Below are 15,298 nucleotides of genomic sequence, written 5' to 3'. Positions count from 1 at the left end.
TAACCCTTTCTGAATCTCAGTTGCCCAATTGCTAAAATAGAGATTATAATACTTCACACTGGGCTTAGTGCTTGTGAGGCTGAATGAAATAAAATATTTGTGGTATGCTTTGAGATCTTTAAATAAAAGGGAATATAGAGTGTAAATGCTTTAATTTAACAAATAATGAACACATAAGAATGGCCATAGTGGGTCTGACCAATGGTCCATCATCTTGTATTCTAACAGTGGTTAGTGCCAGATGCTTCAGAGGAATGAACAAAACAGAGCAATTACCAAGGAATCCATCCCCTGTTGTCCAGGCTCAGTTTCTAGCAGTCAAAGTTTTAGGGACATGCAGAGCATGGGGTTCCAACCCTGACCATCTTGACTAACAGCTATTGATGGAACTACCCTTAATAAGCATATCTAATTCTTTTTCTAACCCAGATATTATTTTGACCTTCACAACATCCCCTGGTAATGAATTCCACAGTTTGACTGTATGTTGTGTGAAGAAGTACTTCCTTATGTTTATTTTAAACTTGTTGCCTATTAATTTCATTGAGTAAGCCCTAGTTCTTGTGTTATGTGAAGGAGCAAATAACACTTCATTATTCACTTTCTCTACACATTCATAATTTTATAGACATCTATCATATCCCCCCTTATTTTTCTCTTTTCTAAACTGAACAGTCCCAATCTTTTTAATATCACTTCATACGGAAGCTGTTCCATAGCCCTAATCACTTTTGTTTTCTTTCTCTGTACTTTTTCCAATTCTAATATATCTCCTTTGAGACAGGACAACCAGAACTGCATGCAGTATTCAAGGTGTGGGCATATATAGTGTCTTATTTTCTATCCTCTTCCTAATGGTTTCTCACATTGTTAGCTTTTTTGACTGCTCCTGCACATTGAATGGTCACAGCTAATTTAGATCCCATCATTTTGTATGTATAGCTGGGATTAAGTTTTTGAATGTGCATTACTTTGAATTTATCAACATTGAATTTCATCTGCCATTTTGTTGCCCAATCACTCAGCTTTGTGTGATCCCTTTATAACTCTTTGCAGTCAGCTTCGAACTTGACTATCTTGAGTAAACAACCTTATTATAAACAATAATAAACTAGCAATGCACTTGTTTAGTAGTAGTGATTCCACTACTGAAATCCACTCCCTGTCAAGTTTGAAGATTTGAAGAAAATATTGATTTAGTTAGGTCCTCATATCCATACAAAAGTTACACTGACTTAGCTACAATTGATTTTTTAAACCAGTGCAAATCCTGTTGTTAACATACTTTAATTGGGCTACACCTGGTTTATATTGATCTAGTTTAATTGACTTTACTGATTTTAAGTGTGTCCACACAGAGGTCTGTACTAACTAAATTGACTTAAAAAACAATTTTAGTTTTGTGATGCTGACAAACCAGGTGCCAGCTCTTGCCAAGGCTTTAGGCCTCAGCTGAGCACTGATAAGTTCATTGCTGGAAACCAGTCTGTTTCACCTGTGTGTTAGTATGGCTAAAATGGGTACTGGATTTATAACAATGTGTTTAGACTTTATGAAATGCTTGTAAGTTGCTGCATGCATTAATCTCACTTGTAATAGCTTTATTATATGCTATAAGGTAATATTTAAGCTTTGCTTTATAACTGTAAAAAATATTTGCTCTGGAACCGTGAACCTGCCAAGAGGGATTGTCTCCTGCACATCAAGAAGGCTAGCGAAACTAAATGGGCCATGACAAGGCTATGTGCAAAAGGGCTCGTCCCATCAGCTTGAACTCTGGAAGAAGGAAATAAAGATAGCTGACAAGAAAACCTTTCATCTCATTTGCTGTTTAGACTCTCACAGGGCTGCAGCTAGGAAACAAAAGTAGAGCTCCCCAGGATCAGCCTAGGTAAAGCCTAAAAAACATTCACTTCTGACCAATTATTACAATTCTGTCACCTTTTAGAACTATACACTGTAACTCATTTTTGTATATATGTTGCCTTCTTTAACCTGTAAATAACTCTTATTTCTTTTTCCTAGCTAATGAATCTTTAGTTTATTAGAAGATTGGCTACAGGTGTTGTCTCTGGTGAGAGCTCTAAGGTATAAATTGACCCTGCAGGTAAGTGAATGGTCCCTTACCTGCAACCTGAATCTTTTGTGATCTTTGGTGTATAGCAACCCCCTATCACTAAGACTGGAGTGTCCAAGGGGACTGCCTGTGACTCCATGGTAAGACTGTTATAGTGCTTTAGGAGGTCACACTTGTTACGGGTTTAGTGAAATCTACTTATAGAGCTCACAACCAGTTTGGGGTCTCTGCCCTGCTCCTTGACAATCTGCCCTGAATTTGGTACTCACACTCCAGACAGTGTGACAAGTTTAACCAGTGTAATGTTTATGTGTAGATGAGGCCCAAGAAGAGGGCAGAGAAATTGTATTTTGATTCCTCTGAGGTTCTTTGGGTCCAGTTCTGATTTAATTTACTCTGCTATCAATTTGGAGGAAGTGCACTGAAGTCCATTGAGATACAGTGTAAAAGAGATCAGAATCAGCCCTGAATTTATCTTCCTTTAATTATTTGTTCTAAATTTGTGCTCAAGTTAGTATTTATGAAAGTGATGGATTAGAGAAGCATGGTGTGAGCGGACCTATTGTGACTTGTCCACCCACAGCAATGCCAACACAAGCAGGTTTCAGGGGGTCTGCCAAGCCTGGCCAGCATTAAACTCGCCTAGGGCAAAAGCTGAAGCTCCGCTGCGCACGACTGCAGCCTGGGGCCCCAACACCTGGGACTGAAGCTGAAGCCTGAGCCACTTCGTTTCGTGGTGCCCCGGGCAACTGCCCTGCTTGCTACCCCTTAACGCCAGCCCCAACTTTTATATGAAGAAAAACATTTGTTGTGGCACAGGTCGGCCGTGGAGTTTTTATAGCATGTTGGTTGGTACTCAGAAAGAAAAAGGTTGAGAACCTGTGCTCTGTAGCACGGGACATGGTTTGCCTGCTGTGACCTGGGCATATCCCACCTAATTAATTTTCTGCCATTGCAGAGGTCTTGAGCACGTTTGGCAGCTTGGTCTCTCCTGTTCTCTCCTAGTGGCACACGGTTTAATCTCCTGAGGACGAAATCCTTTAGTCTAATTAAAGCGTTGGGCATCATATAGGGATATAAGTGTGAAAATTAATGGCCTGTGGTATACAGGAGATGAGATAATCTGATGGTCCCTTCTTCCCTTAAACTCTATGTGTGAAAGATTTTTAAACTCTCTTGGGAGAGAAGGGTTTCTTACCATTCACCTGGAGATAACCTGTGTTTGCAGGCTAGTTGCCATACAACATCACATGTAGAGCACAATGTTGAGTTCCTCAAGACTTACTCGTATCATGCAGGAAGATGCCAACTGCCACAATAAGACACAGGTAGATCTCACTGGGTGACAAATAGCACAACACAATATTACCTCCAGGATTCCAGCTGCATGGCAAGGCAAAGAATCAATAATGTGAAGCGGAGAAAAAACAATACAAGCTAGAGAATGAGACTGAGACATGAAAAAGCATCCTTCTAATTTCCATAATATAAACGTCCCCACTCAAGAATCCCAACTAATCAGAACAAAAGCAGTGACAACTAAACTCTCTGAATAAATTAAAAATCCATGAGTCTAAAGTATAAAAGAACTATCAAAGCATGCTAGGCAGACGCTGTCAGTTCTGAAAGGAATTCCTACACATCTTCACAGCAGCATCCTAATCTCTATAAACTGTTTGCAAGAGCTGGGCTGAGGCAGCCCCAGCCAACCCTTGCCCCACTTCGGAAAGGAGGCACTATTAACACTTACATAAGAAGCTGAAGCCATCCTGATATCTCAGACCTGTGCTGCTCTGTCAGAAAACAGAAATGCCCTCACTAAGCTACTCTTTTGCCAGCTCTATATTCTAAAGGGAGGACATATTAGCAGGCAATTTGATGTCTTTATGTGACTGCATAGTGCCCAGCACCTTACTATTTGGCCACCAGTGGTGTAAGGGTGAAAAAAGAAGTCTGCAAACTAACCTAAACACCATATTCCCCAGATGAGAAGTGTGTAAACTCCAATTACCCTTGACTATACTGCTGCTTACCACCCATATCCAGAATACCTGAGTGCTTGGTGGTGAGAAAGGGAGTGGGGAGAGATGGAGGGTTCTATCCCTGGCTCTGCTGTTGGCTGACTGTGTGACTTCAGGCAAGTCACTTAACCTCCCTGTGGCCTTCCATTCCCTGCAAAGGGAATTTGTGGGCCATAATTAACTGATGTTTTGAGAGACTTAAATGAAAAGTGCCAGAGATGTGCAAAGTATTTTGATGTCTGTATTTCTGTCTCTTTTTTCTAGTTTTTAGTGCGCCAATCACAATTTAATCTAGGGTCCACCTCTCAAAGTGTATTGTCCATTTAGAGTTAGCTTTTCAAAATTTGGGAGCCCAGAGCTGTGCAAAACTGTGCATCTACTTTCAAGGAAAATTACCACAATTGCATGTGCAAATAGTGTGAGGCACACAGTATTGATAGATGGCTAGATTAGAGAGAATGGCAAGTCCAGAAAGCAGGCATAAAGATAACAGTAAAGACCTTTTATTCATATAGTATCCTTCATCCATAAAGATTACAATGTGCTAGACAATCTTTGCAAACTTCTGATCTGACCTCTTGCTCTCTCTTGCTATCAACGACTGGAGAGACCAAATTCCCCCTCACTGCTACAGGTCCCTCTGTGTCACACATGAGGTACAATGGTGGGAGAATCATGCACTGCTGCTGTCCATGCTGTATTGGTCTCACATTGAGAGCCTTTATTCAGTCTGGTGGGCTGTCAGCATTCAGTGATCTATACACCAAAACAGATGTGTGAATCAAGCTAATCTATATAGCGTTGCTTTATTTTTCTTTTTTCTTCTTGGCTCTCAAAAGCAACCAGAAGGTCAGGATTAAAGAAGTGTTCCATTGTATGATAAAGAATTCCAGACTTTCCCTTTGTATGACATGGAATCAGAAAGGGCTTCAAAAACTGGGCTGCTCTGAGTACCTTCCAGTCCCCCGTATCTTGGACAACAGCTGTTACGTTTGTTCCTCAAATTCTTGCAATGATGATTCAAGTTTGTTCACTGGGAAGAAATAGCAGGAAAAGCCACAGAAGAATTTAGGATTTCAAACAAATGCACTTTTCTGTATCACTTTAAATTAAACTAAATCCACGTGGTCACACATCTTGCTGAGATTTAATATGCCATTTACTGCACGTTAATTAAATATGGTACAAATTAGTCTCTACCAAGGACTTCACAGCTGTCTCTGTGTTGCAAACCATGGTCACCCAAAGTATCCTAGAGGCAATGGGGAACTGAATTGTCCTGCTCCAAAAGTGCAAGCCCCGGAGAATAACCATTTGCTGTTAGACATATGGGGCCTATACCATACAGTTGAGCATTTCTGATTCTATGCAGCAGAGGGAAGTGGTACATACAAACATTAGTCGGTTCATTTTAATATGTTTAATTGGTTTCATACTGAGCCCAGTTCCTAGGGGAAAGGTGTGTGCATCAAAGAAAATACTGTGAAAATTGGCCTCATTTGCCTCTCTGTTGGCAGTCAGCAGAGAGACCAAGGACTGAATAGGCCACAGAGCTTAAACTTCTCTCTCACTCCTATGACTGGTCCCTCCCAACCAGGTTTGAAACCCATTGATAGGGCAGTTTAAGAGAAGCTTGCACAGCTGCTACCTGTGGCCTACCCAAACTGAAGATGGAGGGCTCACACTTCAGGGGTGCCCAACCATCACCTTTCACTAGCACTAAGACCACCAAGAAATATATTGCAATGAAAATTTTTAAAAAGTCTGTTCATGTCCTTTTAAGAACTAGAGGAGGAGGATGCTGGATCCCAGTAGGCATAGTCTTAATGAGTCTCAATGAAGTGAGAGAAAAGAGCTTTGTGTGCAGTAATTATTTAGAAAACATCGCATTTCAGGGTGCATCCATCCTATAAGGTAATAAATAGATCGTCAGTTAAACAAACTTTGGAGCCAACATGTTTAGCCAAGAATATGATCTTAACAAGCATTCCTCTAGTTATTATTAGACTGCAATATCCAGCAATTAAATATTCTAAATGTAGAAGTAGAAATATTTCTTCTTCCACCTACTGAATGAAATGAGATGCTGAGGCACCTGTTTTTGTTGTGGAGGCCATATGAATAGCATAAACAGTGGCCAGTTTGAGTGAATTAACTACCACACCCATGTGAGTCAATAGCTGTACAGTATCCCTGGGTTCTGACAACGGAGTCAATCTCATTGCACTGTAGCAAATGCTAACTAGATGCCAAATGATTTTAAAAAATAATTTTCATATGATTCCACAGTAGCTAAGGTGATTTGCTCTGCTGTGCAGCACTGCCCTCTGCAGTGTGGACTCAAAACCACTCAAATGTTTGGATTCCATTTCCCCCTTGTGGCTAGCAAACTGAAAGGAACAGAAAAGCTCTAACAATAGTGACAGCTGATGGAGATTCTCATTTAGTTCTATCTATCTCACACTTGTCCCCATGGTATCCAAATGCATGTTGTAGGTAAAAGCCTGTTTCTTCAACAGAATATTCTGCATTCTGTGTCACAAAGATGTGAGGTCTCTGTGCATAGAGCCCAGAGTATTAAAAGTGCAACACAATAAGAGGAGATGCTAAGCTCTACATAAAGGAGATCACCCTGTTCCCTTTCTCCTTTCCAGGCAAAAAAAAAAACACATATAAAGCTACTAAGGCTTTGAAAATAAAAATGGCATGTCCCTCATCCTGGAAAAGGCTTTCAGAACTATAAGAGCAGATCTTAAATTACAGGCTTTTTACTATTTCTCGGTACAGTGTGTCTATCTGCAATTTCTCTTCTGCAGCCCAGTGTCACCTCTCTTAAAATAACAGTCTGGAGCTACTTTGTGAAATTGTTCAACCTTCCAGAAATACAAAGGTACAGATTCTGCTTCTTCTCCCTTTCCCTCTGCCCTTCTGCACCAAGCTCACCAGCACCCTTTCAACAGACATTGTATCACCAATTCTTCTGGGAGGTTACTATGATTAGAGCTATTAAATATTTGTGTGCAGTGTGAAATAAATAAGATGGGGGGGGAGGTATATAGCTACATTTTATAACACTTTTCAAAGGACCTAGAAGGAATGACTGGAGTACGCAAATGAGCAAAATTCAGGACTTAGTTCAACAAAGTTACACTCTCCTGCCCAGAACTGGTTTTGGCCCATAAAGCAAACCTGCCTGTTATTTTGCACTAAATCAAATACTTGATGCCTTAACACCTGCACATAACAAATGAATGAGGCCTCTTTGACTTTTTGTTAATACACATATTCGCTATGCTAGCAAAGGAAAAAGAAACACTAGTCCTTCCAGTGCTTGTTTATGGCTCTTTAGCGCCACACTCTGGTGGTGATTTAAATTTTATAGAGAATTGTAAAATAATTTATTTTCAGAGGTAAGTAAGATGTCACTGTTATGCCCCAAAACATAGATAGTATTTAAGGTTTTTGGGGTGGAGGAGGTGAGTGGCAGGTTCCTTAAGTGAAATACTGGCCCCACTGAAGTCAGTGGGAGTTTTTCTGTAGAGTTCCATGTGGCTGTTATGTTTATTAGAAATGATTGTGAGCTGGTGAATTCACACACACAGTCAGATCTGTAATTTCCCAGTTTGCTTGGCTTGTCCAAACTGGCATTTTAGGGTCATTGCATTATACAGAGAGGAGAATAATGAAGTTCTGATTTTCCTCAAAGTGGATTCAGGATTTTAGTGCAGGTTTGTCTCCAGTTGTCTCTCTGTCTGTCTGTCTATCTATCTCTGGTTTTACAAAGGGTTCTTGTGAGCTCTTTCAGAGAATAATTCACAAGAAATAATTTTTTTCCAGCCAATTTCACCTTTTAATATTCCCCTGTTCACAAATTCATCCTGAACAAATTGTGACACTTTAGCAGTTCTGCCCACCTACGGGGATTCCACTGCTGGGGGTAAGGGGGTTTTAACTTGCATTCTGGACTTTACAGGAGGTGCTCAGAGACTGTGACAACAAGTGTGATACACATGCTTAGTCAGGCTGACAGGTTGAAATGTGCTGACTCAGCACATTCCTGGGTGCCCTGACCATGCTCTCTTCCTTCAAACACTCCCAGGGGTGTTCAGTGATCACTCAGGCTATACGAAGACTGGGAGCTAGGGGTGTGATTCCCAGCTCATATAGATATACTTGCACTAGCTTGGCAAGAGTTAGCATGCTAAAAAGTGTGATGTAGTACAGGCAGCAGGAGCAGCAGCACAAGCTAGCTGCCCCAAATATAGACCCACAAGCTTACGGACAGGTTCATACTCGGAGCAGATAGCTTGTGCCACTGTTCCTGCTGCCTGTGCTACCGCAGCAACACTACTATTTTTAGTGTACTAGCTCAATGACAGGTAGTATGAATATGCCTGTGCAAGCTGGGAATTGCACCCCAGCTCCAAGTGTAGACACAGCCTATGGCCCAAATCCTCAAAGGTATTTAGGCTGCTAACTTCCACTGATTTCAATAGAAGTTAGAATCCTAATTACCTTTGAGGATCTGGACCTCGGTGCTTAATACAATAGAGCCACATTATTATTCTGTGTCAAGCTCCAACAAGAGCTTCACAGTGCCCTGCATGGACCCTCCATCTAGGATGTTCAACCCTTAAAGGCACAGTCCCCATTGCCACACCACCCACTGTGGAAGTACCACTAACCAGCTACAAGATCCCATGGACTAAGGTTTGCAAGGATATTGCGACCCACAACCCCTTGCCTGGTGGACCTTCTACTGGGCCTTCTGCAGAGGCTGATGTAATCTTGGCCTGAATCAAGCCCACTGTGGCTGCCATCTTTGCTCCATAAATGGCAAAATGCTTCACACAAGCTTTACAATACCATGATCTGCATTCTCCCAGAACACATCACTATAGCATTTTTGTCAAACTCTAGGGGAGGTGGCTGGAGCTCACCAAACCCCATCCTCCCCTCCAACACTGCCCAAAAGTCCTGGGTTTCATAGGACTTCCTCGCTTAAACCCACAAAAACCCCTGGCCCAGCTGAAGTGGCTCCTGTCCTACAGGGCTGGCTGACCTTGGTTTGGCTCCCCAAGCCAAGTATTGTGAAATAGGGTTGCAGCACCATTCACTCAAATTTGGCCTGGCACCCTCAACCCCATTGGGGCGGGTCAGACCAAATCTGAGTAGTGCTATGATCCCATGCACAAAGGGGCAGGTTGCAATGCCCCCACAGCAGGGAGCCACACCCAGCTAGCCCTGCAGTGTGAGCGCAGGGCAGGCTCGCTTTTCAGCTCCGCCTCCCAGAGCCTTCTAAACCCCTAGGGGAAACATCTGACCCTCCCGAGGCCACCCCACTGCCCCCAGGGACAGAACCACTCCTGCTTTACCAGCTTACAGTGTTGGAAGGTATGCTACCCTCAGCACACCGCCCAATACAATAGTAACATGGACTAATAATATTTTAATTCTTTTAAAGAAAGTAAAAAAATGCATCTGCAACAGAGCACAGCTTGATTCCTCATGGTCTAGTTCTTGTGTCTCCCACACCCACCTTTTCTACACCCTTTACTTTTTATCCCTTGTTGTATATCTAAAATAGATTGTACAGCCCAGATTGGGGTGGCAGAGTTCTATCTTTTTGTATTTGTCCATCAAGCATCATGTTTTGCTATGGTTCTACATGAAGAATAATAATGGTGTGGAAACTGAGGCCCCCCCAAAAAAGTTATGCCTCTTGTCCAGCTATACTGGTATAAAGTGGTACAGCTTCCTTGTAGACAAGGCCTAACTCACAAACTGTTTGCTGTCAGTATTTGTTACTAGAGCTGTGTGATTGGTCACACAAGTCACATGGTGGCACTGTTTTGTTCTCTGATTGGATATCTAGACTTTATAAGCAGTAGAAAGGGCTGACTAGTTTGGCGAGCAGAGTATTTTACTTTTATAGAGATAAAAAGGTGTAAGGCATTTTAACAGATGCTAGCCTTTATTTCTTTCTCATTTCCTACAATAGTATTACATTCAGGCTATGTAAGTGGACCTCAGATTTAAAAAAATACCTGGGTTACTCCCAGACACAGAGCAAGATAGACATAAACCACTGGAGGCAAGATTTACTGGCTATTTGCAGAAGACTTTAATGTGGCAGAATAGACACCTATGAGTAAGAGGAATTGAGAAAGCAGCTGTGTCTACTTTTATAAGAGATTTTGTTGGGTCTAATTGGAGTGGGGTAATAAAAGGATTTAGTTTAGCTGTGGGCTGTTTGAATGCTGCCTGCAATTATAAAAGCTTTACTTCAGGGAGCTCAAGGACACAGAGCTAACGGGGGTTTTGTCAGTTACATTCAACAGAGACATTTTTACCTAGCAAAGAAATTGTGTACTTTGGGGTATAATAGTTTTCATTGGGTTTAAAATAATATTCTGCTCTAGCATTATTAGTGACATGTTTACGTGTATGAAATAAATGTTTCAGCACAGAATTACATGTGACTTTGGGACTGCCTAATTAACCCCACACCCTGTTTACATTAAAATCTCTTTTGTCACATTCCCACAAAATAATTGCACTAGTATACCCAAGTGCATTGTAGTCGGTGAAGGGTCTGGGCAGAGATGCTGGTCCATCTCACCTGATTAATTGCCTCAGTGATGGAGTTTCACTGTTGCATCCCCTGTACAACAATATTTCATAAGTATCTCAAGTGTCTTTACTGAACGTACTGGTCTCCTATTTTCTATAACCACCCATCCCTTTCACTACAGTTTAGGACACTCCCTCTACTAGCACCCTTTCTCTATTTTCACAGTCCCACTCCCTGATAGTGAGAAGTGAGGATAGCTACCCAGTGTTAAATAACTTCTTTGACTTGCAAGGTGGTGACATGGAAAACATCAGACAGATCCTCCTTCACCACCAAACCTACCTTATGTGGTCCTCTTTCTTCTTGTGACACTTCTGTTTGTCTTCTTCTGTTTCTTCACCGACACCCAGGGCACGGGCTCCTCATATCACCTTAGTGTTTTTACCTCTGAGCACAACCTTTCTAGGTTGTTCCAGAGGTCATAGGTCCCAGCAGGGCATCCATTCCCCATCAAAGAAGCTGATAGCACTCCTGAAAGTTGGCTGAATTTCCATATGTCCTTACACCTAAAGTGCCACCAGGCTGGGGACTTTATCCTATTTTACCTCACATGGTGATGGTGGTGGTATGACAATGCTCATCATACCTGTCTCTACGGTACTCTTCCAAACCTTCTTCATTTCCTTTCAACTCCCAATCCCATAAGATAGATGCACAAACACTTCCAGGATCAATCATCTCATAAACACATTTGTAGGATCACTCAAGATTTTTGCTTTACATGCACATTCTTGCAAAACAAAGTCTCTCACACCAGTATTGGTGGAAAGTGGATGAAAAGGTCACGAATGTCATCAAAGCAAAAGCAAATTAAAATTCAATTCAGTGTTTGTGGATCATTTTCTGTGCTATTCTGCCTGCTTTGGGTAAAACTCTGAACTCAGGATTTGACAGGTTAAGTAGGGGAAATGCTTTTCAACTTTGTTGTTTTAAGATCTGTGCAGTTGTCATTTTAACATCTGCACTGAGATTCTGTTAACTGATCATAAACAGGTTGTTGTGTTTCTTTCATTTTAAAAAAAGCTTTTCTGTTCATCTACAAGAAAAATATCTATTCTGATGGATGGATAATATGCATATGGAAAAATAACTTTTACAAGTGACTGGTTAGAGCCTGAAAGTGGATGTTTTGTATGCATATAAAAATACACAGGCCAGTGATGTTTAGGCTTAAAAGGAAAGATCATTATAGTGTCACTACACGCATCTATGCTGCTAAATTGCCTTGATCCTAGGGAGCAAATCCTTACAAAAATAACATATGGTTTGCCAGTTGGTTAAAAAATCAGATTCCTTTGAATGCTGTCTTCTTCCTAGATCGTACTGCTGTCTCCATTATTTGATATATGGTTTTTCAAATATTAAAGTATTTTTTGTTGCCACACAAAGGACAGCTCTGGAGTCCATGTAAAAGATTTACAAGAAGCACTTAAGAAATTAGAAGGAAATCAAGAGCAGAAAATATCCTAGTTACACAGGTCATGTCAAATATTCAAAAAATTAGATGCATTATGGAATACCAAATCCCAAAAGGTTCCATTCTGTAAGTCAGACACTAATAAAACCATGAGGACTGAGAGGAGAACTGAACAGGTTCAGGAATTATGAGTGCCTTGAGGCAGGTGGACTGAGATATAATATGGGTGAAAAAATCTGTCTCGTGACTATACATTGATTATTGCTGTTATAGTTATGTGAGGGAACTGCATGACTTTAAGGTTTGGAAATGGGAGATGGAGCCTTTTGCCTGTTGGTCATCAGACCCCACTGGTGGCAAATGGAAATGATTGCCATCTGATGGCTGTCTGGTGGCCCCTATGTGAAATGAGTTGGTGGTTCTCAGTGCAGTTGCCAGTGCACAAAATCCACATAGTTAAAATTATTATTCCAGTTTGGCAGCCTCAGGAGAGAGGCCAAACACTGATTTGAGAATGGAAACTGGATTCTCTTTTAATCCACTAGGCAATTCCTCTACCCCATGCTGCATCTTTTCAGTGGATATAGAGAGGATTTCAAACTCCAGGGCTATTAACCTGTCCCCTTTCAACCAATGATAAATTCACTTTAAAGAAAAGAAAATGATCTCAGACTTCTCTCTGCAGGGGACAGGGCAGGGTTACAGGAAACCCCATGGTTTCTATCCAGCCTCACCGTGTTTTCACTTAGCAATGTGTTTGGCTGCAGCACAAGATTTAGCTTGGAGGCCATCAAGCCAGTACCATGTATTATCAATCCTAACTTCAGCTGTCAGTCCTGCTCCTTTAGTTCAAAGGCATGAATTAGGTTTGAGAAGCCACTGTTCTCTTAAAGCCTTTTTAGACCATCAGTGACTTTTGGCCTCCAATTACTAATCAGTTATAGTCCACCTCAGCACATTAGGATGATACAGGATGGTCTTTGCTCACCCATCACCAGCCTTAATGGAAGTCTGAATTTGACTGTCACAGTTATTGAGCGAATGGCTCCTTGAACCCCTTCTGATCTATTTGTGTGCACCCCATCTCAGGCCATGAGCCACAACCTCTCTTGGGGTGAAATTATATGATTTCTCCCACTGTCAGGCTGGGCCTTAGACTGCAGCCCCCTGGTACTAACCATGATTATCTCAGCAGGTCTGACTGGGCTTGGCCCCAGAAATATCCTTCTCTCTGGGAACCATGACCAATGGTATCACGAGACCAGACAGCCTTTTTAAAACAAAGTTTTATTTTATTTAGAACCAAAGCATTTCAGAGAAAACAGAACTTAAAACACTGAACATACAAGTCCAGTGTACCAAGTGTCTGTCTGTTTTCCACATGGGGATCCTGGAGGTCTAAGCTTCTTAGTGACCACAAGATCTCTAGAGTTTGAGGGTATGTCAACACAGCAATTAGGTAGCCATGGCTGGCCCATGCCAGCTGACTTAGGCTCATACGGCTTGGGCTGTGGGGCTGTTTAACTGAGGTGCAGACATTTGGGCTTGGTTTGCAGTCCAAGCTCTGGGACACTCCTGTCTTGCAGGGTCCTAAAGCCCAGACTCCAGTCCAAGCCCAAACATCCATACCCCAATTAAACAGCCCCCCAGACCGAGTCCTGCAAGCCTGAGTCAGCTGGCACAGGCCAATCATGGGTTATGAAGAGTAGTGTAGTCATACCCTGAGTGGCATAATCTGTTCCCTTAACTTAACTGCTTCAGGGGGACTATTTTTAAATCCCGCTCGATCACTTGAATGCCCCTCTTGCCTTTCTCTCTAGAGAAACTGTTTAATGTTCTTTTGATCTCAAAGGGTATGTCTAGGTTGCGTTTTAAAACTCACAGCAGCAAGTCTCAGAGCCCACGTAACAAACTCGGGCTCGCACTACAGCACAAAAAACAGCAGTGTGGATGTTCAGGCTTGGGCTAGAGCTCGGTCTCCTAAGCCCAGAGAGGGATGGGTTTCAGAGCCCCACTCCTATTGGCCCAGGCTCTGAGATTCTCTGCCACGGTTTTTAAAACCCACTGTAGACATACCCTAAGATCTCAGGCACAGCAAAACAGCTGTGTAACTTTGGGTTTGAGCCTGGAAGTAGCATCTTCACTGCTAACAGCTCAGCTCTTGTCTTGTGAGTGTCCCCAAGTGCTTGTTGGGAGGCTGCTTCCTTAGAACTAGTGTGGTGTTCTTCAACTTGTTTTTCCAACAGCCCCCTATTAAACTAGCTCAGTACATTTATGCATTAAAACCCATACCCTATATAGCTATACAGTGACTATCTCAATGACCATGACACATATAGAATCCATAAAATTATTATTGATCAGAATTCCTAGCTTATTACATAGCAGCTCCACATCCACTACAGTGATCACTGAGGAATGCAGTATCGGTTGGAATTTCTCAGTCGATATTATCTTGGCCCTCTCCTAAAGTTATGCAAAAATGGAGGCATAACAAAATCAGAGAGAACTTTTGAGACTGTATCTTTCCCAAGGTCACACAGTGAATCAGTGTTCAAACCAGGATTACAACCCAGATCTCCTGACTTTGGGTCTTGTGCTCAGACTTGCTTTGTGCAAAATTGATCATAAATCTTAGTAACTGCTCCTGCAAGCTGATCTGATGAACTGGAAAGCAGATGTATGTGATGGACAAGATGGCAGGGGAAGGGATAGCTCAGTAGTTTGAGCCTTGGCCTGCTAAATCCAGGATTGCGAGTTCAATCCTTGAGGGGGCCATCTGGGGCAAAAATCAGTACTTGGTCCTCCTAGTGAAGGCAGGGGGCTGGACTTAATGACCTTTCAAGGTCCCTTCCAGTTCTAGAAGATTGGTATATCTCCAATTATTATTTTATATTTTTATTATAGAATAAATAAATGAAGCTGGGGAGAAGAAAATGAAAATAACCAAGTCCAATGTATTTGGTTTTTTGGAATGCAGATTCTTGGGGTGATGGGGTTTGAAAGCAGATTTTTCTAGTGGTTTACATTTTACAGGCTTCACAGGCAGCAAATATCCTCAACTATTTATACCAACCATCATCTACTTTAGGTCTGAAGGCAAAAAATATATTAAAAAGTGATGTAAATATTAAATTCATTAAAGAATT

The 15,298-nt window shown here is 41.7% G+C and overlaps 1 long non-coding RNA gene across 3 annotated transcripts in view; it reads left to right on the top strand.

Moving 5' to 3' along the window:
- Positions 1–1,776: 1,776 nt before the first annotated feature.
- The window catches only part of LOC120405355, a 35,976-nt gene continuing 22,454 nt past the window's right edge, over positions 1,777–15,298 (top strand). The window contains exons 1-2 of one of the 3 annotated variants that reach the window (XR_005598519.1): positions 1,777–1,891; positions 2,026–2,107. This is a non-coding gene — a long non-coding RNA (uncharacterized LOC120405355). Of the gene's footprint in view, positions 1,892–2,025; positions 2,108–2,133; positions 2,218–6,913; positions 6,989–15,298 lie in introns of those variants that run through there. The other 2 variants (XR_005598520.1, XR_005598521.1) reach the window with 2 other exon arrangements.

This window comes from Mauremys reevesii, linkage group 4, assembly GCF_016161935.1.
Source record: "Mauremys reevesii isolate NIE-2019 linkage group 4, ASM1616193v1, whole genome shotgun sequence".
Taxonomy (NCBI): Eukaryota; Metazoa; Chordata; order Testudines; family Geoemydidae; genus Mauremys; species Mauremys reevesii.
Note: the sequence above shows the minus strand (reverse complement) of the source record. Positions and strands in the feature narration are given on the sequence as shown.